Source organism: Mirounga angustirostris, unplaced genomic scaffold (genome assembly GCF_029215605.1).
Source record: "Mirounga angustirostris isolate CCGP_5_RB_7025 unplaced genomic scaffold, mMirAng1.0.hap1 SCAF_1, whole genome shotgun sequence".
NCBI lineage: Eukaryota > Metazoa > Chordata > Mammalia > Carnivora > Phocidae > Mirounga > Mirounga angustirostris.
In genome coordinates, this window is record NW_026991709.1 from 125,197,088 (window position 1) to 125,224,506 (window position 27,419).

At 42.1% G+C, this 27,419-nt stretch overlaps 1 long non-coding RNA gene across 2 annotated transcripts in view; it reads right to left on the reverse strand.

Annotated features, from left to right (window-relative positions):
- Nucleotides 1-9,265: 9,265 nt before the first annotated feature.
- LOC123863806 (uncharacterized) overlaps nucleotides 9,266-27,419 on the reverse strand; it is a 56,185-nt gene continuing 38,031 nt past the window's right edge. For both annotated transcript variants that reach the window (XR_010410441.1, XR_006795644.3), the window contains exons 2-5: nucleotides 25,820-26,049; nucleotides 25,616-25,722; nucleotides 24,112-24,309; nucleotides 9,266-10,104 (exon numbers count right to left, since the gene is read on the reverse strand). This is a non-coding gene — a long non-coding RNA (uncharacterized LOC123863806). The remainder of the gene's footprint in view (nucleotides 10,105-24,111; nucleotides 24,310-25,615; nucleotides 25,723-25,819; nucleotides 26,050-27,419) is intronic.

Here is a 27,419-nt window from a genome sequence, read left to right on the forward strand (position 1 = left end):
AAATCAATTTGATGTGAATTTGCAGTCATTTGTTACCAAAGAGTCCTAACTGATACAAGTAGATCTGAGAACTTGGAACAATCTAGAAACTTCATTAAGGAGAGAGGTGAGGAATTGGTTATGTAATTCTGAGATGAGAAGATTCTAAGATTACAGGATAACTCTCTTCCTACATAAATGTTACCAGAAGGTAAATTTCCACTCGATAGGTAGATGAACTTTCGAGTAACTAAAGTTGCCCAACAAAGGGACCAACTGCTTCAGATGGAGGTGAACCCTCCATTAGAGGAACAATCCAGTCAAGGGTGGATGAATGCCCGAAAAGGATGGTGCTGAGATTCCTTCACTGGGTGGGAAGTGTGAATCTCAAATGACTCTTCTGACTCTAATAGCCAACAGAAATTAGGAGTCGGAACAATCACTAGGGAAAGTGAGTGGAGGGGCTGTTAAACTCTGCAGAGCCCTGGCTTGATCAGTGAGAAGCTCTGGTGCTAATACTTTGGGTTTGTTGGTTGTTTTTTTTTTTTAAGATTTTATTTATTTATTCATAAGAGACAGAGAGAGAGAGAGAGAGGCAGAGGGAGAAGCAGGCTCCCCACTGAGCAGGGAGCCTGATGAGGGACTCGATCCCAGGACTCTGAGATCCTTAACCATCTGAGCCACCCAGGCGCCCTGGTGCTGATACTTTGAATGGATTTGATCTGTAGCCCAATGCTGCATAGCAACAGAATTAATGCGGAAGTCAGAGAAAGCACCAGAAAGCACTGAGAACTGAACACTTCCCTCTCATAAAACGCGAATTGTTTAAATAAGAATTCTGTAGTTGGTTTGGAATGCTGAGTGTGCAAAGCCACCTCTGTTGATTTGGCCAAGATAAGAGTTAAACAAGGAAGAGGCCATCCAGAAGTTTGGTGGGAATGAGGGATTGTGGATACGCCTGGGTATATGTGTGACTGTGGAAGTGACTGAAGTCAGCTCAGGTCCCACATCCTATGACCAATCCGTGATCCCTGCACCAACACACACTTAGTGTCAGGTGCCCAGAGATAGAAATGGGCACAGACTGCTCAAGTTTTCGTTAGTGTGGCAGACTGGTTATTTTCACCACATAGCCTACTTCTCTGACCTCTACCTCTTCCTTCAGTATATTACATTTCAGCCACTTGAACTTTCTTTTGATTCCTCAAACACACCTAGCTCATCCCATCTTAGGACCTTGGCTCTTGTCCTTCTATCTACCCAGAAAGCTCTACCTCTAGGCTCATTTCTTGGGGTTATTCACGTATTAGCTCAAATGGCAAATCCTTGGTGAGTTCTTTCCTGACCACTAATCCAAATTAGCAACCCTATCCCCAACACACATCCCTACCCAAAGAGAACCCACCCTCTGCATCACATCATCTCTTTCATTGTCTTCCTGGAACTTATTACTATTGGAAATTGTCTTTCTTATTGATTTGCAGCTTGTTTATAGTCTTTCCTCTCCATTAAAGCAAAAGCTCTGTGAGAGCAGGGATCTTGTCTGTTTTGTTCATCGACACATCCTCAACTCTTAGAATTATTCCAAGCACATGGTTCATATGTCATGAAAGTTTGCTGAAGGAATAAATGGTTGAGTAAACCTACTCTTTGCCACCTTGATCTTGGAAATATTTCCTTCTATATAATATGTTTTCTAGGAGACAGAACAAGTGAGTGACTGGGGTAGAAAGAGACTCTTGCTGAAAGGACTTGTCCCTGGTATGGCAACTTGCCTTTTAATTGGCTTAGTGTCCTGAGGTGACCAAGGAGGAAAGGAACACAGGACTTTATCCAGAGCCCAGCCTCCTCTGTGAGCACATCTAATATACTCTGTAAGAGTGAGCTGACTTATTTTTTAAAGAAGCCACTGCTCATCAACAACCAGCCATTGGGACTTACTGCCTTTCCAACCCATTGTCTCTCCTTTGGTCCTTGGTAAGAGTCCTCCCTCCTCTACTCTGTGAAAGCCAGTGAATCTTCAGTCAAACTCAGCTCTTGAGTGTGGCTACTGTTCTTCCCTTTGGTATAGACAAATAATTACTTGCTAGTGTGTCCAGTGCCTGAGATAATTGATAGAGGATGGCTCTTAAAGTCTGAGTGCACATCAGCGAAGCCAGGCTTGGATCACCTTCCGAAGGACTTTGCCCTACAGGGAACTTCTTTCAGGAGGAAGAGATTTGTAATTATTTAAATGAAAGAAGATGGGAGGAGTACTCTTTGGAATGTCATCTCACAGGCTTTCCTGAGTTGGGAGCAATTGCAGGGCACCCTAAACATACTGGCCAACACAGAGGCTTTAACATACTGGGAAACTCTGGATACAGGAGGTGGGGAAATAGGCCTCCTAAAAGGAATTTTTTTAAAAGCACCTGGAATACAGAAATGGCATCTCCAGCACTGGGGCCACTATTTGGGAGAGAGGGATTGCTCAGTGATGGAGTGAAGGAGTGAGTAGATACACCACAGGGACCATATCCATTAGAAAGGTAGCCATTGGAGGTCTAATTTTTGGCTAGAATACTAAATGTTGAGACACCTTTTATTTCTTGCTTTGTTTCTTTAGCTGCTGGAAGCACAAGAATATGATCCACCCTCTATTCATTCACTCATGTATTCATTAACCAATATTACTGAGTAGCTGTTATGTTTCAGACACTGTTTTTGGTTTTAGGAAATCAGTACTGAAAATGGGATAGACAGGGTCCCTTTGCTCACAGGACTTACATTCTAGAGAGGAAGACAGGCATTTAAGAGATATTTGCACAAGTAATTAACAACAGATATAAATTTATATGTAGGAAAGTTGGCCAAATGAAAAAAGGGCCTCGATGCCAGTTTCTTCCCTGTTGCATCCTACCTGTTGAAAGCTCTTGCAGGTGGTGGGGAGGATGGCAAAGGAAGGAGGTGAGCACTAGACCTGGATCCCAAACTTCCTATACTCTGTGCAGAAAAGAGGCTAGATCCAGGAAAGCACAGAAACCAAGGGGTCCATACATTTCCTCCATTTCACTTTTTGTTCAAGCCATGCTCTTTTAGGCAAGTGGCTCTGGGAAGGCCACTGTTGGCTCACCCTACCCCCAAACAATTTTTCACCCTCCCTGACAACAGCTGAAAAGCCACATAGAGTTTTTCTTAACACAGACTTTCTCACAAGTTATGTCAGTTTAGGTCCTTCAGGAAGCAGATGGCAAGATGGAGTTAGCAGTGCAAGAGATTACTTGGGGAGATGATTATGAAGGAGGACGGGGGAATGAGCAGGAGTTGGCAGGGAGAGCCTTCAGACCACAGTGCACTTCTGAAAGGAGATGGGTAGAAGGAGAATTAAATAGGAAGAGCCTCAGAGCTGTTCAGCCCCAAGAAAATCTTGGCCAGCCCAACTGAGAGCTTTAGAACAAAGATTGGCTATTAAAGGAGTCCTGCATTGGGCAGAAATTGTCAGGCCCTAATGCCCCTGTTGGACACAGTCATTGGTTGTTGCTGCCTGGGAGAGTGTGGCCATGGCTCTAACACAGACACAGATCCTGAGGGCACTGCAGCTGGAAGTTCCTATCAACTGGCTCCCTTCTGAAGGGAAGGTGGGTTCACACCCGCATAGCTGCCACCCAAGTCCAGCTTGTGGTAGTGCTCTCACTCACAGGGACCTTCTCCACTACTGCGATTGACAGCCAAGGGAGAGTTTCCACAAGCAGAGCCTTGGCCTCTAGGAAAGACAGTAGAGATGAGATTGGGAAGGAGAGCATGCAAAGCACAGGCAGGTCCCTAGGGCGGTTTGAGGAGACACCAGAAACCTTGTCAAGGCTCGAATAGTGCCAGCCACAATGGCTGAATGGACAGCTGGGGGCAGGAAATACAGGGATTGGAAGGCCTGAGAGTGCTGGCCAGAGAGACAAGAACTGGCTGACTGCCAGGATAGCCACAATGGATAAGCCAGTGATGGGGATGCAGGATGAGCTGCACCACAGGCTCCTCACACATAGGCAGCCCAACCCACAAGTCTGGCATCTTTTCCTTAGTTCCCTATATTCTCCCCATGGGGACCTAGATACCTACCTCTATAAACACTTATCTACATCCAAAGGTATTGATTCTTCTGATCCTCAATCACTTATGATTTGATATTAAAGAAAAAACCTGAAACTTGTTTTGATAAAAAAAAAAAATCTAAGAGTTAAACTGAATCTATCTTAAACTAATTTTAAGTTGGATTTCTCTAAATAGATGCAAACCATCATATAGCCTAATTTGATAGTTCTCTGAAAAACTAACTCTGAATTTCACATGCAGTGTTAAGAGGCCCTTGGATACACCAAAAGTTATGTTGTATCATGAAATAAGGAGTTTGATGAACTAAAATCTCTGTACCTAAGGTCCAAAATAAAATAATGCTGACCCAACAAAGGGACTTCATGCTTTCAAGTGCCCCACACACCACCTTGATGAGCACCATTGAGAGCCCAATAAAACCAGTTACAAACCTTTTGCTCTGTAGCCTCAAAACAAAGGTGATTGCTGATGGCTATGAAGGTGAGGCACAGGAGGTAGGCAGTGTGCTTAGATCAAGAAAGACTATGGACTTACCCAATCCTTCCTCTCAGAGAGCATAAATACAATAGATTCTTGCATAACAGAATATAATTTTCCAGTAGTGCTGAGCATCCACCTTCTTGCTTCTCTTTGTGTTCCAGTGTGTGCTTCCAGGTGCTGTCATTAATTACTGCTGCATTCACAGTAGTTGAATATGTATGGTGGCTAAGGAGCATTTTGCAATATTAAATAGTTCACATGGCTATGACATTTGGTTGTTAGCTGAATTTATAATGTTTAAGTAGGTAGGCCTCCTTTTGCACTCTTGGCCTGGGCCCCACAAACATAAAGGACGGGCCTGGACAATGGTACCCTAGTTACCAAGCAGAAGTCAATAGAAGGATCCATGTAAATTGGGCCACAGTTCTTGAAAATGTTCCCATGATGGATCACTAGCAATGATTGTAATCACAGCAGCAGTTCTGTGAATATCTCAGAGGCACTAGTCCTGTACATTTTGCTCTCATAATCAGCTCTTTGCCCTATTCTTTGAAGTATCTCTGTGTGCTACAGAGCAAGCGCTATGAGGAGCAGGCCTCATGTCTCCAGTCTTGCAGCCCTCTAGTTGTAAAGGAAGGATCACTTCCTGTTCTACCCCAGCCCTTGTCCTCTCAATGCAGGGAATCTGTTCTCTCTGAAGGGCTGCTCCCTATAAACATCAGAGTGCTATCTTTTGTGGGCTCTGGAGCCAGGCCTGAGACAAGCTTCTAGGAAGCCTCCTCACTCATCCTCGGTCACAGCAGTGCTGCCCCTTCTGCCCAATGTCCTTGTGAGGGCATCTTTCTGCTGGTAGCTGGGCTGAGCCCTGACAGAGCCCTGGTGCAGGGCCCCTCACCTGAAGACCACTGGCCCTTTATTCCATGAACAGGATCTCTCCTCCACTCCTGTTCCATGCATCTCCTTGGAGAGCTCCCAGGCTCCACCCTTCTGTAGAGTCCCTAGTAATGCTGGCTTCTCCTGATTCCCAGATATTCTCCAAGGATAGTGTCCTCTTGTGGCATCCTCCATCTGGCTGTCCTCAATCACTTGACCCAACCCTCAGGATTCTCCATGGCACACAACACCCTCAGTCCAGAGAGAGCAGGTCTTTCTCTTCCTACACCACCAATGGGAGTGCTGAGTGGTCTCTTTCAAAACAGACATTTAGTCTGCCCCTAACATAACTCTTTCAAAATAGCCATTTTCCCCAGTTTTAAAGGAAAAGAAAGAAAAGGCCATGCTAATGTCTATTTCCACTGCATACTTTGTTACACATCTAACAAGTCACCTGACATCTTTTCAGCACCAAAGTTCTCCATGTCCAACCTGTCCCTCACAGCTGGGTATACTCACAATAGGGGAGGTCAGAGGCAATACCCACCAGACATCACACATCTCTTAGGGGAAGTCTTAGAGCCTAGTTCTGAAGTCTTCTCAAAGGAATGCAAGGCTGCCTTCACTTGTCCAGATTGTCAGAAATAGAGGTCCGTGCAGCTTGGTCCCCTAACTTTACAGGTGGGGAAATTGGGTGAATACAAGAGAAGCAACTGACCCAGGTCACTCTGAGAGTTGGTGGCAGGCAAGAGCTCTGACCCATGGCATTTTTCATCACAGAAAGGCTGTGGATTTTATTCCCAGGAGACAAGCCCATGCTTCCTCCGTAAATAGGAAGGGACTCCCAGGGTCTTTTCATCACCCAGGAGGAGGATGGTGGCCAGGAAGTGTCAGCAGAAGACCTTGAACAGTTGCCAGCTGAGATTCTGAGTATAACAAGGATAAGGTGAGAAGATGCTCAGGAAAATAAAAGAAGGTGTTGATAAGTAGGTGAGATACACATCTGATACAGTGGCACAGTGAGAGCACTTTGATACAGCTCCCCAAGAAGAAAGATCTACAGCCCCAGTCTGGCTGTGCAGCACATTGGAGCAGTGGTTTTCAACAGTGGCAACACACTGGAATTACCTAAGGAGCTTTAAAAAATACAGATGCCTGGGCCCACTCCGGAGACTGACTTTTTCAGTACAGCCCAAGCATCAGGATTTGTAAAAACTCTCTTGATATTCTAACATGTAACCAAGATTGAGATCCAGTTCTTAGAAGAAAAGCCCTGGTCCACCTCATATTGGGTTCCCTGCTTCAAAAAGAAGCAAATAATGTTTAAATAGAAAATACTCAGATTCTTTCCCCATCCCATTCTCAGACTATACAGCAGAAATCATAATTATTCTAGCCTGAACTGTCAGATTTTCTGCTAAGATCTCTTTCCTGGGATCTGGCTTTCACTTCTATAACCACTGTCAAATCGCCACACTTCAGACTCTACAAAGTCCTTTCCAATTCCCAAAATCCCTTGGTATGTGGATCTCTGAAAAATATTTAGAGTCACTACTGCTGAGAATGTAATTTTTAAAAAAAGAAAAATCTTTCTCTTCTAGTCATGATAGAGTAACCAGTACCAGACTGGTCTTCCCACTATTAAAAAAAAATGAGAAAATTGGACAAAATATATGAAACAGCTGTTTCCAAATACTGGACAACAAGCAAGGCAGGACTATGATCAAGCCTTACAGTTGCCCTGGCTTTTTGCCAGGAGCCACTTTTCCAGACAGTGGCGTGGAAGAAAAAACACAAGCATAGCATTAAAATTTTGCCAAGTTAAGCCAAGATCAGAGTTCAGGGAGGCAGAAGCAGCTGGAATCTATGGGACAGAGTACTGGATAGGAAAGAACTATGCAGAGAAAGAATTCCAGAAATCCACATAGGGGTCTCCTTGAGTCTATTGCTGTCAACTTCTGTGGATGCTCAGGGTAAAACTCCAAGAGGCTATGCAAAGAAGCACTGGGAATCTGTGCAGAACAACCTCCAAAGCCTACACATGGCTGTGAGATAGCAGAGATCCAGCCAGAGAGGATGGGTTTCATTGGACAGCTGGGGCACTTAGTAAACTAGAAGGGTTATATCTTAGTAGTAGGGCTAAAATATATAGCAGGGCTGCCTTAACAAGGTCTGCCTTAACAAAATTTAAAAGCAAACTCTTCAAAAAATTGAGCTGATCCCAAGTTCCTTAGTGATCCTAAGTTCCAGAACAAAGTACAATATTCTTTAAAGAGAAAAACAAAATCATTCACTCAAATAGGTAACTGTGACCATGCCTAGAACCCAATAAAAAATTACTAGACATACAAAGATGCAGGAAAACATGATCCATAACTAGGAAAAAAAATCAGTCAAATAGAAACATACCCAGAAATGACAGAGATTTTGAAATAAGCAAATAGGTGTCTTAAAGCAGTATTATAAATATGTTAATATACATAGAAATACAGAGAAAAGAAATAGAAGATATAAAAGAAAACGGAAGCTCTAGGGATAAAAAATACAATATCTGAAATGAAAACTTTAGTGGATGGGATTACCAGCAGAATAAACACAGCAGAAGAAAAGGCAAATGAATCTGAAGATACAACAAGAGAAATTCTCTAAATTGACACATGGAGGAGAAAAATTGAAAAAAATTAATAGAACCTGGAATCATGAAACCACGAGTGAATCATGGAAACATGTTAAGTAGCTGAGCGTATGCATAAGGGCATGGGGAGCAGAAAAATACTTGGAGAAATAACGTCTGAAATGTTTCCAAATTTGATAAAGTTTTCAAGCCATATATCTAATAAACTCAATCTAATCCCAAGAAGGGTATACAGAAATAAAACTACATGAAGGCACATTGCTGAAAACCAAGGACAAGGAGAAAAGCTTGAAGGCAAACAGAAAAAAAGAGACACACAACATAAAGGAAACAAAATGAGAATTACCATAGATTTATCATCAGGAAAAATGCAAGTAAGAACACAATGCAGTGGCATCTTTAAAATGCTGAAAGGAGGGGCACCTGGGTGGCTCAGTCGGTTAAGCCTCTGACTCTTGATTTTGGCTCAGGTCATGATCTCAGGGTCATGAGACTGAGCCACAAGTAGGGCTCCACACTCAGCAGGGAGTCTGCTTCTCTCTCTCTCCCCTGTCCCCTCCCCCCACTCTCTCTCTCTCTCTCAAATAAATAAATAAATCTTTAAAAATAATATAAAATTCTGAAAGAAAAAATGAATTAATCTAGACTTCCATAAGAAATGAAAATATGCTTCAAAACTGAAAATGAAGTAAAGATGTTTTCAGACAACAAAAGCTGAAAGCATTCGTTATAAGCAGACCTGTTCTACAAAATGATGTTTCTTACAAATACAAATGGAAAAATTTTATAAATATAAATAGAACTTTTTCAGGCTGAAAAAAAAATACTCTGATGGAATCTTATACTTATATAAGGGAATAAAATGTGCTAGAAATAGTAAATAAGTGAAAAAATATGTAAGATTTTTTCCTTTAAAATTTATTTAAAAGATAACTGTTGAAAGAAGAAATAACATATTAGGGGATTTATAACAGAAGTAAAATGTATGATAACAATAGAACAAAGGATTATTTGTTGTTGTAAAGTTCTATATTATACCTGAAGTGATATAATATTATTTAAATGTATACATACATTTTAAACCTATTGTTACTTCATTAAAAAATTAAACAAAGACATACAGCTAAAAACTAAAAGTGGATATAAATCAAAGTATAGCTCAATGAAAACAACAAACAGACCCAACTATATGCTGTTTTTAAGGATCCCACTTTAATCATAAAGACACAGAAAAGATAAACATAAAAAGATCTTTTATAGAAAATTATATACCATGTGAACACTAATTATAAGGTTAACATAGTTATACTAATATTAGATGAAGTAGACTTTCATTAAAAGAATATTACCAAAGATAAAGATGAATATTTCATAATGATAAAAGAGTCAATTCACCAAGAGGACATAACAATCCTAGACATTTATATACCTAACAATAAAACTTCAAAATGCATGAAACATTAAACAACTGAAATGGAAAGAGAAATAGATTTTATCCACAATTATAGTTGGATATTTCAACACTCCTCTCATTAATTTATAGTAGACAGAAAACCAGCTAGTATATAGATTTGAACAATAATCAACTAACATGATCTTACGAACATTTATAGAACACTCCACAAAGAACAGCAGAACACATATTCTTTTCAAATGCAGATGGAACATTGACCAAGATAGACCATATTCTGAGCCATAAAACAAGTATCAATATATAAAAATATTGAATTATATGTTCTCTGCCCACTTAAAATTAAATTAGAAGTCAAAAACAAAAAGTTATCTAGAGAGGGGCGGAGCAAGATGGCGGAAGAGTAGGAGACCTGGATTTTGTCTGGTCCCAGGAATTCAGCTGGATAGAGATCAAACCATTCTGAACACCTACGAACTCAACAGGAGATCGAAGAAAAGAATAGCAACAACTCTCTGAACAGAAAAGCAACCACTTTCTGGAAGGTAGGACGTGCGGAGAAGTGAATCCGAGGCGATATTCGGTAGGATAGACGGTGGGGGAGGGGGCCTCTGTCGGCCACTTCTGGCAAGTGATAGAGCTGCAGAGCACAAAATCAGAACTTTTAGAAGTCTGCTCCGCTGAGGGACGTTGCTCCAGTGGCTAAGCGGGGGTGGAACCTTTGCTGGGACAGTGTGGTCTCAGGACCCTCGGGGTCACAGAAAGGCCGGGGGTGCCTGAGTGTGGCAGAGCTCCCAGGTATCAGAGCGGGGAAGCCCGCTGCAGAGATGGAGCCGAGGAGTGGGCTCTCAGCTCGGGGTTGCCATAAACCATGATCTGCGGCACAGTCCGGCCACTGCTCCTCCAGCAGGGACCCAACAAGTGGCAGATCTGGGGAGACGCCCCCTTCCTCCCCGGGAGGAGTGGTGCTGGGAGCACACCACAGGGATCTGCTGGGTTTGGAGACTCCACACAGGGTCGTGTGCGAGAGATAGAAATGCTCAGTCACAGGCCAGGTGAGCACGGAGTGCAGCCGGAGACCGGGGAGACGGGAGTGACTGACTGCTTTTCTCTGGGGGCACACCGAGGAGCAGGGCCCCAAGTTCTCAGGTCCTCTGGGGCAGAGATTGGGAGGCCACCATTTTCACTCTCATCCTCCCAAAGCTGTACGGAAAGCTTGCAGGGAACAAAAGCTCCGAGAGCAAACCCAAGCTTAGCCCGGACCGGCAAGGGCGGGGCAATTCCGCCTCTGGCAAAGACATTTGGGAACCACGGCAACAGAAGATCAGCGAGAACAACCAGCCAAGACCAAGTTTACCGATCAATGGCAGAACTCCAGCGCTACGGGAATACTGCACATAGAATCCATGGCTTTTTTACCATGATTCTTTAGTCTTTCAAAGTTAATTTTTTTTAACTGTCTTTTTTCCCCCCCTTTTTCAACCAACATCTTATCAACCCCTTTTTTAAAAAACATTTTTATTTTTCATTTTTAGAGTCATATTCTATCCCTTCATAGTAGTTACCCTTATTTTTGGCATATAAGTTGTTCTCTCTTTAAAATTTTGAGATACAGTTTCTTCTAACAGATCAAAATATACCCTAAATCTCTAGTGTATGGCTTTGTTCTTGTCTACTGCCTGATCACGTTCTCTCCCTCTTTTTTTTTAAATCCTCTTCTTTCTTTTTTCAAACAACTTCTTATCAATTCCTTTTATAAAATTTTTTATAATTTTCATCTTTACAGTCATATTCCATCCTTTCATTGTATCAACCCTTATTTTTGTACGTATATAAGTTTTTCTTTCTTTAAAATTTTGGGAGGCACTTCCTTCTAACAGACCAAAATACACCCAAAATCTAGTGTGTGGCACTAATCTATGCACCAGCCTGATCATATTTGCTCATATTCTGTTTTTTTGTTTTGTTTTGTTCTGTTTTTGTTTTTATCTTTTTCTCTCTTTTTTTCTTTTTCTTTTTTCTTTCTTTCCCTTTCTTTTCCCCTGGTTTCAGGTCTTTTCTGATTTGTTTGGAGTATATTTTCTGGGGACATTGTTACCCTGTTAGCATTTTGTTCTCTCATTCATCTATTCTCCTCTGGACAAAATGACAAGATGGAAAAAATCACCTCAACAAAAAGAACAAGAGGTAGTACTGATTGCCAGGGACCCACTCAATACGGACATTAGTACGATGTCGGAATTAGTGTTCAGAATCATCACTTTAAAGATACTAGCTGGGCTTGAAAAAGGCATGGAAGTTATTAGAGAAACCCTTTCTGGAGAAATAAAAGAACTAAAATCTAACCAAGTCGAAATCAGAAAGGCTATTAATGAGGTGCAATCAAAAATGGGGGCGCTAACTGCTAGGATAAATGAGGCAGAAGAGAGAATCAGCAATATAGAAGACCAAATGATGGAAAATAAAGAAGCAGAGAAAAAGAGAGATAAACAACTACTGGATCAGGAGGGCAGAATTCGAGAGATAAGTGATACCATAAGACGAAACAACATTAGAATAATTGGGATCCCAGAAGAAGAAGAAAGAGAGAGGGGCAGAAGGTATATTGGAGCAAATTATAGCAGAGAACTTCCCTAATTTGGGGAAGGAAACAGGCATCAAAATCCAGGAGGCACAGGGAACCCCTCTCAAAATCAATAAAAATAGGTCAACAACCGACATCTAATAGTAAAACTTATGAGTCTCAGACACAAAGAGAAAATCCTGAAAGCGGCTCGGGAGAAGAGATATGTAACCTACAATGGTAGAAACATTAGATTGGCAACAGACCTATCCACAGAGACCTGGCAGGCCAGAAAGGACTGGCAGGATATATTCAGAGCACTAAATGAGAAAAATATGCAGCCAAGAATACTATATCCAGCTAGGCTGTCACTGAAAATAGAAGGAGAGATAAAAAGCTTCCAGGACAAACAAAAACTAAAGGAATTTGCAAACACGAAACCAGCCCTACAAGAAATCTTGAAAGGGGTCCTCTAAGCAAAGAGAGAGCCTAAAAGCAACATAGACCAGAAAGAAACACAGACAATATACAGTAACAGTCACCTTACAGGCAATACAATGGAACTAAATTCCTATCTTTCAAAAGTTACCCTGAATGTAAATGGGCTAAATGCCCCAATCAAAAGACACAGGCTATCAGATTGGATTAAAAAATAAGACCCATCGATATGCTGTCTGCAAGAGACTCAGTTTAGACCCAAAGACACCCCCAGATTGAAAGTGAGGGGGTGGAAAACCATTTACCATGCTAATGGACACCAAAAGAAAGCTGGGGTGGCAATCCTTATATCAGACAAATTAGATTTTAAACCAAAGACTGTAATAAGAGATAAGGAAGGACACTATATCCTACTTAAAGGGTCTATCCAACAAGAAGATCTAACAAGTGTAAATATCTATGCCCCTAACATGGGAGCAGCCAATTATATAAGACAATTAACTACAAAAGCAAAGAAACACATTGACAACAATACAATAACAGTGGGGGACTTTAACACCCCCCTCACTGAAATGGACAGATCATCTAAGCAAGAGATCAACAAGGAAATAAAGACTTTAAATGACACACTGGACCCAATGGACTTCACAGACATATTCAGAACATTCCATCCCAAAGCAATGGAATATACATTCTTCTCTAGTGCCCATGGAACATTCTCCAGAATAGATCACATCCTAGGTCTCAACTGGTACCAAAAGATTGGGATCATTCCCTACCTATTTTCAGACCACAATGCTTTGAAACTAGAACTCAGTCACAAGAGGAAAGTCAGAAAGAACTCAAATACATGGAGGCTAAAGAGCATACTACTAAAGAATGAATGGGTCAACCAGGAAATTAAAGAAGAATTTTAAAAATTCATGGAAACCAATGAAAATGAAAACACAACTGTTCAGAATCTTTGGGATGCAGCAAAGGCAGTCCTAAGAGGAAAGTATATAGCAATACAAGCCTTTGTCAAGAAACAAGAAAGGTCTCAAATACACAACCTAACCCTACACCTAAAGGAGCTAGAGAAAAAACAGCAAATAAAGCCTAAACCCAGCAGGAGAAGAGAAATAATAAAGATCAGAGCAGAAATCAATGAAATAGAACCAAAAGAACAGTAAAACAGATCAACGAAACTAGGAGCTGTTCTTTGAAAGAATTAGCAAGATTAATAAACCCCTGGCCAGACTTATCAAAAAGAAAAATGACCCAAATCAACAAAATCATGAATGAAAGAGGAGAGATCACAACCAACACCAAAGAAATACAAATAATTATAAGAACATATTATGAGCAACTATATGCCAGCAAATTAGATAACCCGGAAGAAATGGATGCATTCCTAGAGATGTATCAACTACCAAAACTGAACCAGGAAGAAATAGAAAACCTGAACAGACCTATAACCACTTAGGAAATTGAAGCAGTCATCAAAAATCTCCCAACGAACAAAAGCCCAGGGCCAGATGACTTCCCAGAGGAATTCTACCAAACATTTAAAGAAGAATTAATACCTATTCTTCTGAAACTGTTCCAAAAAATAGAAATGGAAGGAAAACTTCCAAACTCGTTTTATGAGGCCACCATTACCTTGATCCCAAAACCAGACAAAGACCCCATCAAAAAGGAGAATTACAGACCAATATCCTTGATGAACATGGATGCAAAAATTCTCACCAAAATACTAGCCAGTAGGATCCAACAGTACAATAAAAGGATTATTCACCATGACCAAGTGGGATTTATCCCTGGGCTGTAAGGTTGGTTCAACATCCGCAAATCAATCAACGTGATACAATACATTAACAAAAGAAAGAACAAGAATCATATGATCCTCTCAAAAGAGGCAGAAAAAGCATTTGACAAAGTACAGCATCCTTTCTTGATCAAAACTCTTCAGAGTAGGGCGCCTGGGTGGCTCAGTTGGTTGAGCAACTGCCTCCTGCTCAGGTCATGATCCTGGAGTCCTGGGATCAAGTCCCGCATCGGGCTCCCTGCTCGGCGGGGGGTCTGCTTCTCCCTCTGCCCTCTTCCCTCTCGTGCTCTCTGTCTCTCATTCTCTCTCAAATAAATAAATAAAATCTTAAAAAAAAAAACAACTCTTCAGAGTATAGGGATAGAGGGTACATACCTCAATATCATAAAAGCCATCTATGAAAAACCTACAGTGAATATCATTCTCAATGGGGAAAAACTGAGAGCTTTCCCCCTGAGGTCAGGAACACGGCAGGGATGTCCACTATCACCACTGCCATTCAACATAGTATTAGAAGTCCTAGCCACAGCAATCAGACAACAAAAAGAAATAAAAGGCATCCAAATTGGCAAAGAAGAAGTCAAACTCTCACTCTTTGCAGATGATATGATACTTTATGTGGAAAACCCAAAAGACTCCACCCCAAAACTGCTAGAACTCATACAGGAATTCAGTAAAGTGGCAAGATATAAAATCAATGCACAGAAATCAGTGGCATTCCTATACACCAACAAGAAGACAGAAGAAAGAGAAATTGAGGAGTCAATCCCATTTACAACTTCACCCAAAACCATAAGATACCTAGGAATAAATCTAACCAAAGAGGCAAAGGATCTGTACTCAGAAAACTATAAAATACTCATGAAACAAATTGAGGAAGACACAAAGAAATGGAAAAACGTTCCATGCTCATGGATTGGAAGAACAAATATTGTGAAGATGTCAATGCTACCTAGAGCAATCTACACATTCAATGCAATCCCCATCAAAATACCATCCACTTTTTTCAAAGAAATGGAACAAATAATCCTAAAATTTGTATGGAACCAGAAAAGACCCCAAATAGCCAGAGGAATGTTGAAAAAGAAAAGCAAAGCTGGTGGCATCACAAGTCCAGACTTCAAGCTCTATTACAAAGCTGTCATCATCAAGACAGTATGGTACTGGCACAAAAACAGACACATAGATCAATGGAACAGAATAGAGAGCCCAGAAATGGACCCTCAACTCTATGGTCAACTCATCTTCGACAAAGCAGGAAAGAATGTCCAATGGAACAAAGACAGTCTCTTCAACAAATGGTGTTGGGAAAATTGGAGAGCCACATGGAGAAGAATGAGACTGGACCATTTCCTTACACCACACACAAAAATAGACTCAAAATGGTTGAAAGACCTAAATGTGAGACAGGAGTCCATCAAAATCCTAAAGGAGAACACAGGCAGCAACCTCTTCGACCTCAGCCACAGCAACTTCTTCCTAGAAACATCGCCAAAGGTAAGGGAACAAAGGCAAAAATGAACTATTGGGACTTCATCGAGATAAAACGCTTTTGCACAGCAAAAGAAACAGTCAACAGAACCAAAAGACAACCGACAGAATGGGAGAAGATATTTGCAAATGACATATCAGATAAAGGGCTAGTATCCAAAATCTATAAAGAACTTATCAAACTCAACACCCAAAGAACAAATAATCCAATCAAGAAATGGGCAGAAGACATGAACAGACATTTTTCCAAAGAAGACATCCAAATGACCAACAGACACATGAAAAAGTGCTCAACATTGCTCGGCATCAGGGAAATCCAAATCAAAACCTCAGTGAGATATCACCTCACACCAGTCAGAATGGCTAAAATTAACAAGTCAGGAAAGGACAGATGTTGGCAGGGATGTGGAGAAAGGGGAACCCTCCTACACTGTTGGTGGGAATGCAAGCTGGTGCAGCCACTCTGGAAAACAGTATGGAGGTTCCTCAAAAAGTTGAAAATAGAGCTACCCTACGACCCAGCAATTGCACTACTGGGTATTTACCCCAAAGATACAAATGTAGGGATCTGAAGGGGTATGTGCACCCCGATGTTTATAGCAGCAATGTCCACAATAGCCAAACTGTGGTAAGAGCTGAGATGTCCAGTGACAGATGAATGGATAAAGAAGATTTGGTACATATATACAATGGAATATTATGCAGCCATCAAAAGGAATGAGATCTTGCCATTTGCAGTGACGTGGATGGAACTGGAGGGTGTTATGCTGAGCAAAATAAGTCAACCAGAGAAAGACATGTATCATATGACCTCACTGATATGAGGAATTCTTAATCTCAGGAAACAAACTGAGGGTTGCTCGAGTGTGGGTGGTGGGAGGGATGGAGTGGCTGGGTCATAGACATTGGGGAGGGTATGTGCTATGGTGAGTGCTGTGAATTGTGCAAGACTGTTGAATCACAGATCTGTACCTCTGAAACAAATAATGCAATATATGTTAAGAAAAAAAAAGAAGAAGAAGAAGGTAGTGGGAGGGGAAGAATGAAGCAGGGGAAATTGGAGGGGTAGACGAACCATGAGAGACGATGGACTCTGAAAAACAAACTGAGGGTTCTAGAGGGGAGAGGGTGGGAGGATGGGTTAGCCTGGTAATGGGTATTAAAGAGGGCACGTTCTGCATGGAGCACTGGGTGTTATGCACAAACAATGAATCATGGAACCCTACATCTAAAACTAATGATGTAATGTATGGTGATTAACATAACAATAAAAAATTTTTAAAAAAGAAAAACTATGTTTTCTAAATGACCAAAAAAAAAGGTATCTAGAAAAAAAATCCCCAAATATTTGAAAATTAAAGAAAAAACTTCTTAATAATCTATGGGACAAAGAAGAAATCATGACAATATTTTGAAGTTGGTGAAAATGAATACACAACATATCAAAATTTGTGCAATGCAGCTAGAGCAGTACTCAGAGAAAAATTAGTAGCTTTATAAGCTTATATTAGAAAAATAAGAAAGGTCTAGGGGCACCTGGGTGGCTCAGTCAGTTAAGCATCTGACTCTCTTGATCTCAGGGTTGTGAGTTCAAGCCCCACATTGGGTTCCATGGCATGGAGCCTACTTTAAAAAAAAAGAAGAAGAAGAAGAAAAGAAGAAACACCTAAAATCAATTATCCAAGCTTCTCCTTTAAAAAACTAAAAAAATGAAGATCAAATTAAACCCAAAGTAGAAAGAGTGAAAATCAGTCAAAATGGACAATAACATCAATTTTTTTTAAACCTCTACGTTTTTAAAAGATCAATAAAATTGATGTACTGTTAGCTAGACTGATCAGCTAAACTGATCAAGAAGAAAAGAGAGAAGACACAAATTGCCAATATCAGGAGTACAAGAGAGCACATCATTACAAACACTATAGATAGTAAAATGGTAAAAGGAAATATCATGAAAAACTCTATGCCAATAAATTTGAGAACTTAAATGAAATGGACAAATTATTTGAAAATACAACTGACCAAAACTGAAACAGAAGAATTAAAATATCTGAATAGCCATATGCTTACTAAAGAGATTGAATTTATAAATAAACTTCTTCCATAAAGAAAATTCCAGTCCTCAATGGCATCACTGATGAATTCTTTTGAACATCTTAGGAAGACATAATACTAGTACTACATAAATTCCTTCATAAAAGAGACAAAAGAACATTTCCCAACTTGTTTTATGAGAGCAGTGTTACCTTGTTACCAAAACCTGGCAAAGATACAAGATTATTAGAAAAGAAAACTACAGACCAATATCTGTCATAAATAGAGACACAAAAATCTCTAACAAAATGGTAGAAAGAGTTCAGCAATATTTAAAAGGGATAATGAACTATGAATAAGTAGGGTTTCTCCCAGGAATGGAAAGTTGATGTTTGAAAATCAACCAGGGACGCCTGGGTGGTTCCATCAGTTGGGCGTCTGCTTTCAGCTCAGGTCATGATCCCAGGGTCCTGGGATGGAGCCCTGCATTGGGGAGGAGCCCGCTTCTCCCTCTCCCCCTGCTTGTGCTCTCTCTCTCTGTCAAGTAAATAAAATCTTTTAAAAAAATTTTTTAATAAAAATAAAAAAGAAAAGAAAATCAACCAATACAGGGGTGCCTGGGTGGCACAGTTGGTTGACCATCCGACTCTTGGTTTCAGCTCAGGTCATGGTCTTAGGGTCCTGAGATTGAGCCCCTTGTTGGGTTCCACACTCAGTGGGGAGTCTGCTTGAGATTCTTTCCCTCTATCCCCACTCCCTCTTCCTCTGCCCCTCCCCCCCAAAATCAACCAATACAATTCACCATTTTAACAGCATAAAAGAGAAAAACTATATGATCATGTCAGGAAATGAAAAAATGGACCAAAAAAGCAAACAAAAACATTTGACAAAACTCCACATGTATTTGTGGTAGAAGCACTCAACGAACTAGGAACAGAGAGGAGTTTCTCAACTTGTAAATGGCAATGATGAAGAACCTACAGCTAACTCCATATGTAGTGGTAAAAGAGGGACTGCTTCCTACCTAAGATCAGGGACAAGGCAAAAATGTCAGCTCTCACCATTTGTGCCCAGCATTGTACAGGAGGTCCTAGCCAGTGACAAAACAAATAAAAGGCAGACAGATTGGAAAGTAAGAAGGAAAACTATATTGTTTAATGCGCATAGAGTTTCAGTTGAGCAAGACAGAAAAGTTCTGGAGATGGTTGCACAACAATGTGAATGTACTTAATGCCATAGAAATGCACACTTAATAATGAATAAAATGGTAAATTTTATGTTATATTTTACCACAATACAAAATTCATAAAAATTTTTTAAAAGTAAAACTGAATTTATTCTCCGATGACATGATTGTGAGTCTACAAAATGCTCCTAGAAGTAATAAGTTCTACATCATACAATTCAAAGTCAATATACAAAAATCAAATGTATTTCTATATAGTTGTAATAAACAATTAGAAAAAAATTTTATAATACCATTTACAGTACCATCAAAAAAGCATTATCTATTTAGGGATAAATTTAGCCCCAAAAATATACAAGACTTGTGCACTGGGAACTACAAAACATTACTGACAAAAATTAAAGAAGGTAAATAAATGGAGAGGGAGCACATGAATTGGAAGACCTGAGTCTTATTAAGAAATCAATTCTCCCCAGACTGATCTATAGAGTCAGTGTGATTCTATAATTTATATGGGACTGCAAAGGACCTGAAATAATTAAGACAATTTTTATAAACAACAAATGTGGAGTACTTATGTTACCTGATTTCCAAGACTCACTAAATACTATAATTTATCAAGACAAGGTGGTATTAGCATAAGGATAGAACATATAAATCAGTGGGACAAAAGAGAGAATCAAGAAATGGATGCACATATATGTGGCCATTGTTTTTTGACAGAAGTGAAAAGCTAATTCAATGGTGGAAGAGAAGTTTTTTGGAAAAATAGTGATGGAAAAACTGGATATGATAGGGAAAGAGAGAGGAAGGAAGGAAGGAAAGAAGGAAGGAAGGAAGGAAGAAGGGAGGGAGAGGAGAAAGGAGGGAGGGAGGAAGGAAGGAGGGGAGGAAGAGAGGGAGGGTGGGCAAAAGAACCTTTACTCTTACCTCATGTGATACACAAAAACTGACTCAAAATGTATCATGGACCTAAAGATAAAGAATAACTACAAAACTTCTAAAAGAAAACTTAAGAGTAAATTTTTGTAGAAGTAGGGATCCGAAAAGGTACGTGCACCCCGATGTTTATAGCAGCAATGTCCACAATAGCCAAACTGTGGAAAGAGCCAAGATGTCCATCAACAGATGAATGGATAAAGAAGATGTGGTATATATATATACAATGGAATATTACACAGCCATCAAAAGGAATGAGATCTTGCCATTTGCAATGACGTGGATGGAACTGGAGGGTATTATGCTGAGCGAAATAAGTCAACCAGAGAAAGACATGTATCATATGACCCCACTGATATGAGGAATTCTTAATCTCAGGAAACAAACTGAGGGTTGCTCGAGTGGGGGGTGGGGTGGGAGGGATGGGGTGACTGGGTGATAGACACTGGGGAAGGTATGTGCTCTGGTAAGCACTGTGAATTGTGCAAGACTGTTGAATCTCAGATCTGTACCTCTGAAACAAATAATGCAATATATGTTAAGAAATAAAAAAAAGAAGAAGAAGATAGCAGGAGGGGAAGAATGAAGGGGGGGAAACCGGAGGGGGAGACGAACCATGAGAGATGACGGACTCTGAAAAACAAACTGAGGGTTCTAGAGGGGAGGGGGGTGGGAGGATGGGTTAGCCTGGTGATGGGTATTAAAGAGGGCATGTTCTGCATGGAGCACTGGGTGTTATGCACAAACAATGAATCATGGAATCCTACATCTAAAACTAATGATATAATGTATGGGGATTAACATAACAATAAAAAATTTTTTTAAAAAAAGAGTAAATTTTTGTAAACTTGGGGTAGGCGAAATTTCTTAGACGGGATACCAAAAGCACAAACCATAAAAAATAAAGATATTAAATTAGACTTCATCAAAGTTAAAAAATACTTCTCTTTTTTAGAGACACTACTAAGGAAAGGACAAGACAATCCACAGAATGTGAGAAAATATATCTGATTAATACACACACACATCTGACAAAGGACTTACATCCAGAATATATTTTAACACTCAATAATAAGGAAACAAACAAATATGGGCAAACGTTTGGACAGAAACCACAAAAGAAGATATACAAATGGTTAAAAGCCATGAAATGAGGCTCAACCTCATTTTACCCAGGAAATGCAGAGTAAAACCTACAGCCTACCCTTTCGAACGGTTCACATTAAGAAGACGGACAATACAAGGCACTAACAAAAATGTGGAGCATCTGGGACTCATACATTGCTGGTAGGAACGTTCAATGGTACGAGCGCTCTAGGAAACAATTTGAGAGTTTCTGAAAGTTAGCCATACACTGATCCGATAACCCAGCCATCCCATCCCCAGGTATCTGCCCAAGAGAAATGAAAATCTGTGTCCGCACAAAGATTTGTACACACAAGTTTATAGCACCTTTGTTCACAGTAGACAAATACTGTAAACAACCTAACTCCATCAACTGATGAATGGATAAACTTATGTGGTATGTCCACACAATAAAATACTACTCAGTAATAAAAAAGGGACAAACTACTGCTAACCACACACACACACACACACACACACACACACTGAATCTCAAGAGCATTATTCTAAAAGAAATCACACTCAAAGGAGTACATACTTTACAAATCCATTTTATATGAAACTCTAAAATAAAGACAAATTCAACCTACAGCAACAAAGCAGATCAGTGGTTGCCTAGTGTTGGGATGGTCAAAAGGAGTACCAGCAGAACAGTCTACATAATTTGCAGGGCCCAGTGCAAAATGCAAACAGGGAGCCCCTTGTTCCAACAGTAAGAATTTTAAGGCAGTGGCAACAAAAGGGTCAAGCAAGTGTGGGGCCCCCCTGAGCACGAGCCCCCATGTGAGCGCGCTGCTTGCACACCCATGAAACCAACCCCGGGTACAAGGGGACTTTTTGTGGTGATGAAAATGTTCTGTATCGTGATTTTGGTGGTGGTTACACATTTGTGTACATTTGTCAAAACGCATCGAACTGGGGTTAAAATGGCAGGAATTCCCAAGGCCACTGAGGAGAACAAAACTGCAGACGAACCAGCCAATAATTCCCTGTGATTTTCTGTCTCCATTAAGCTACTAAAAAGAGCCCTTTAGTGTTCAGATTTCAGCCGTGCCCTCTCTAGAAACCTCCCAGAACTTCCTCACCTTCGGCCATTGCTTATTCATCGAATCTCTGCTTATGGGCATTACACAAGGAGCTGGAGATACAAAGATTTTTTAAAAATACAGTTATAGCTCTCAAAGAATAGTCTAGTGCTGTGCTGGGCAGTATAGTGGGCTTTAGCTATATGTGGCTAAATTACATCAGTAAAGATTAAATATAATAAAGAATTCAGTTCCTTATTCACACCAGCCACATGGCAAGTGCTTAATAGCCACCTGTGACTCATGGCTATCATACTGGACAGCAGAGAACATTTCCATCATTGCAGAAAATTCTGTTGGATTGTGCTGGGCATGGCGACAGGCAGGGAGAGATTAAGACATAAATGAGATAGTTCCACATTTCTCCTGGTTTTAAATACTGGCTGACACCACGGTCTTTTGTATTCTATCACCTACAAATCAGAAGTAGCCCCGTAATCAGGTGAGGTGGTTTCGTGAGGTTTGGGGGTCCTGCTTGCAAGGAGAAGAACAGCTACCTTGGAAGGTCCCCTTTTTGCAAACGTGAGCTCAGCTTGCGTTTCTGGGCTGTAACCCTCCTAGAAAGCTCTGGGTCAGTATTTCTCTAGGCCATTACAGTTACCCAGGGATTTGTTGTTGCTCCCAGTACTCCAGGTGGGAGCATCAGTCCAGAGGTCCTTAACCTGTCCTCCCCAAGAGCGGGAGGCACATGCTTACCCACTGGCTTCAACTACACTGGGTCTCAGATTTGGGAGAGGGACAGAGCAGTGGCTCCAGAAGACAAGAGTAATTTTCTGCCCCCTCTGCCCTCAGATTTGGAATCCCCCCTCCTCCTTTCCTGATGAGAATAACTTGTTTGTTTTGATCCCCCATGTGTGGCATAAGCCCCCTCTGCAGCATGCCTGTCAAGGAGTACCACCCTCTGTTGAAGCCCCTCCAGGGATGAGGAGCGCATTATTCCTCCCCAACCACCATAGCCCATTCTATCATTAGGTGGCATTCTTTCTTCAATGGAGTCAGACAGAAGGTGACTATGGGAACTCCACCCATTGCTCCCAGTTCCCTGATTCCTTCTCCTTTTGGAAGTTCTTCACATCTGTGGAGAGGACTCCAGGTGCCCCACCCAGGCTTAGCCTTTCCTCCCTCACAGGTGCTGCCCTATGTGGGAGACTGGGCATGGCCGGCTTCTGCATTCTTTGTCCCAGGAAGTGCTTGTAAATGAATGCTCAAGGTGGCCCCCACAGAATCCCCTGATCAGGAGCCTCACTGAAGGTCTTCTATTGTTGGTGACATCAACAAAAAATCACTAAAATCCACCTCTGTTTTCGGGGCAAAACCATTATTAAAGATGCAAGTCACTTAGGGTTCTCTGCATAAACTCCACATGAGCCATTTCCTTTTTTTTTTTAAGATTTTATTTATTTATTCGACAGAAAGAGTGCGAGAGTACAAGTAGGGGGAGCAGTAGAGGGAGAAGGAGAAGCAGACTCCCCGCCGAGCAGGGGAGCCTGACTCCGGGCTTGATCCCAGGACCCTGGGATCATGACCTGAGCCGAAGGCAGATGCTTAACCATCTGAGCCACCCAGGCACCCCAAGCCATCTCTTTTTAAATGAAAACAGCTTGTTTTTAAAAATTGCCCCAGAGGGTGCCTGGGTGGCTCAGTCATTAAGCGTCTGCCTTCGGCTCAGGTCATGATCCCAGGGTCCTGGGATCAAGTCCCACATCGGGCTCCCTGCTCGGCAGGAAGCCTGCTTCTCGCTCTCCCACTCCCCCTGCTTGTGTTCCTGCTCTCGCTATCTCTCTCTCTGTCAAATAAATAAATAAAATCTTTAAAAAAAAAAAAATTGCCCCAGAAATGTTTGCTCCTTTATTATGAGAACTCTGTGGGCACGTGTCTGTGTATTGGCTTACTTAGCCTAGCCCATTAGGCTGCTCGGAGGCTCTGAGCCAACAGGGCCCTTGACTTTGCCCTTCCTCTGCAGAGGCCCCTTCTCTTACCTGATGCCCCGTCCTGGGCGACACCAACACTTCCGTGCGTGGCTGCTTGTCTAGGGAAGCTCCCAGTGCCTCAGGGACAATGGGGACTGAGGAACCTCCTTATGTCCATCCTACCGGCTCTGTTTCCTCCCACCTCAGCCCTCCTCTTCCTTGCTCTCCCACAAGGGAGCCTGCAGGGGCTATGGGACCGGGACCTGCCTGATGGAGACAAGAAAAGTGAGTCAAGTGACAGCAAAGTCACACCCCAGGTTTCTGAAATGTGTTTTGAAAAGAGGGGAGTGGCTTTGCAGGTGGGCCTAATTGAATGGGTCCTTTACAAAGATAGCCATCAAAAATGTTTTCCTTATTGGCTCTATTACAAAGTATTATTTCATCCAGGAGAATGGCTTTTCTAAGGGCTTCTCTCCCTCTTAGTTCATTTCACATCCTAAGTCCAGTGGAACCAGCCTAGACATGTACTCCCCCCTCCCTCCCCAGGCTTATCCCAGCTACCCCTCCCCCTGCCCAGGCATACCCCAGCTGCCCCCTCCCCAGGCATACCCCAGCACCCCCCTGCCCAGGCGTACCCCAGCTCCCCCCTCCCCAGGCCTACCCCAGCCCCCCTCCCCAGGCATATCCCAGCCTCCCCCTGCCCAGGCATACCCCAGCTCCCCCCTCCCGAGGCATACCCTAGCCCCCCTCCCCAGGCATACCCCAGCCCCCTCCCCAGGCATACCCCAGCCTCCCCCTGCCCAGGCATACCCCAGCGCCCCCCACCCCAGGTGTACCCATACAAAAAGCTGCAGCTTTCCCTTGGAACCTCTCTGGCTCTCTTACTTGCACTTAGGCAGCACAAGCAGACTCACCACCTGGCAGCCTTCCGAACATTCATTCTCAATTGTCCCTGAAGGTGGGCAGGACCCATCCATAAACCCTGGGGGCCCAATGTGTTTCAGAACCCAAAACTCTTTGGATTTTAGGTAGGTAATCAAGTGCACATTACCCACGTTGTATAAAGCCCAGTGGAGTCTGGAGGCAGTACTTAATAGTCAAACGCATCAATATTTCTGCACCAAAACATTTCCATTACATGGGATAAAGATGACAAAGAGCTTCAGGTCAACTAGGTCAGGTTTTGCTGCCACATGAGTTTTTTAAAAATTTAAAGCTTTCAGGGGCACCTGGGTGGCTCAGTTGTTGGGCGTCTGCCTTCGGCTCAGGTCATGATCCCAGGGTCCTGGGATCGAGCCCCGCATCGGGCTCCCTGCTCCATGGGAAGCCTGCTTCTCCCTCTCCCACTCCCCCTGCTTGTGTTCCCTCTCTCGCTGTGTCTCTCTCTGTCAAATAAATAAATAAAATCTTTAAAAAAAAAAATTTAAAGCTTTCAGGGGTGGCTGGTTGGATCAATTGGTAAAGCGTACAACTATTGATTTCAGGGTTTTAAGTTCAAGCCCCACACTGGGTATAGAGATTACTTAAAAATAAGTTCACAAAATAAACTTAAAAGTTTTCAGTGCTTTCTTACCTTTTGGAATTTCAGGTAAGGGATAATAGATCTGCAGAGCCTCTCCTTTCTCTTCTTTCTATTGCTTGAGATATTTTCCAAACTAATCTGCCGTAAAGAGATTCCAACTGTGTTTGTGGGCAAAGTTTGAAAGGCAGTTAATAAATAGTGATGAAATCCTTCTGCTCAGCTCAAATTTAAAGAGAAAAAAAAAATCTGTTTCACCTGGACAAACCCCTTTCACAACGACCCAACATCTGCCCATCTGTCATCATGCGGGTTCCCTAATTTGTCTTCAGAGGACCAAACCATCTGCCACCTTGCAGCCCAGCTACCTTGCACCTGCACCATCCAGATGGCCACCTTTTCTTCAAAAGCAATCGATCTCCTCCTTAAATTCCCCTGCCGTCCAGAGTCCTTGTGTGTCAATCACAGTGTTAACGGGTAGCTTCCTCCTTGAAAGAAAGATGATAAGGACTAATCATCTGAGAGCCACTCACAGACTCCTCTTAAATATAATCAGTGTGTGGTCACAGGAAATCTCTTGATGAACTGCAGAGAAAGTTCCTAGAGGACTTCCCTCAAGATATACCCCACACTGCCTTCAAGTTGACCACAACACAGCTTTTGCTCTGCCCCACACCCACTTTTCACTGAGCCTTCCCTTACCAAACCCACACAATTCCCACATCCCTCCCTCCAGCCTCCCTCAGCAGGTGGGGATATTGTTTTAAAGAGAGCTAGACATAAGTGCTCATATTTCCGCGGCTTATTATCCAGAAGTTGGCCACCTGGAGGGTCCTGTACCCCCAGCCATTGTAATGGCTCCAACACCCATTTTATGATGGTATCTTCCAGTGGCCTCGGATCGCTTCCCTCTCTCCTGGTCCGCTGGCTCTAATTCCTGCTCTCACTGAATTCCACCTCTCTTTTCTCTTGCCTCTGAGTGTGGCCAGTGGCACCTTAACTCAGATGTGGGACACAGCCCCCTTTCTTTGATCATCTCCAAATACCTGTCATGTCTGGTGTTGCTAGCAAAACACCTTCCACTCGAGTGTCAGAGGTGGGTGGGGTCTACACTGCAGGCCCAGCCATAAGACAGCTTAGAAGATGCTATCTGCCCTTTTTAGAAGAGGCTTTGACCTCTCAGGTCCAGTTTCCTGCCTCTCCGCACACCCTCCCTCTATGCTCCATCTCAAAACCTTGCTCATTTGAATGTACAGAGCAATTTCATTCCCTTGGCTGCAGTGAGGCTGAAAGTGATCAGGCCTAACTCAGCCAAGGCCAAACCACGTGAGCCCTACCACACTGGCCACCAGTGGGCGTCCCTTCGATGGGCACCTGCACGTTCTGTCTGTGGGCAGAAGTGAGGTATGTGTGCACCTGGGATCTGATCCTGCTGGGTCTGGGTATATTTGTGTTCCCATATCTGTCTGTGTCCTGTGAGGATTTCCAGGTGTAATAAATCATAGCTAGCAAAAACTGAGTGCTTACTCTGGGTCAGGCAGCGTTCCACATACCTTATGTATAATTGTGACAATCTGACAACATTCCCCTTTTATTACCATCCTTGTTCACAGATAAGAGACCGAATGGAAAAATTAAACAACATTATATGTGCTCAAGTATCTGGGTATCTCTGGGCTTGGGGTCACCTTATGCATCTGTGTATGTGTGTTACATAATTATGTGTTACATCCGTGTGTGTGTACGTGCGCACGCATGTGTGTGTGTGTGTGTGTGTGTGTAGCCCAAGAAACCGGGTTGGTCTCTCCTGCCCTGGTCCTCGGAAGGGTTCGTGCCTGATGTGATAGGCCTTGGTGTG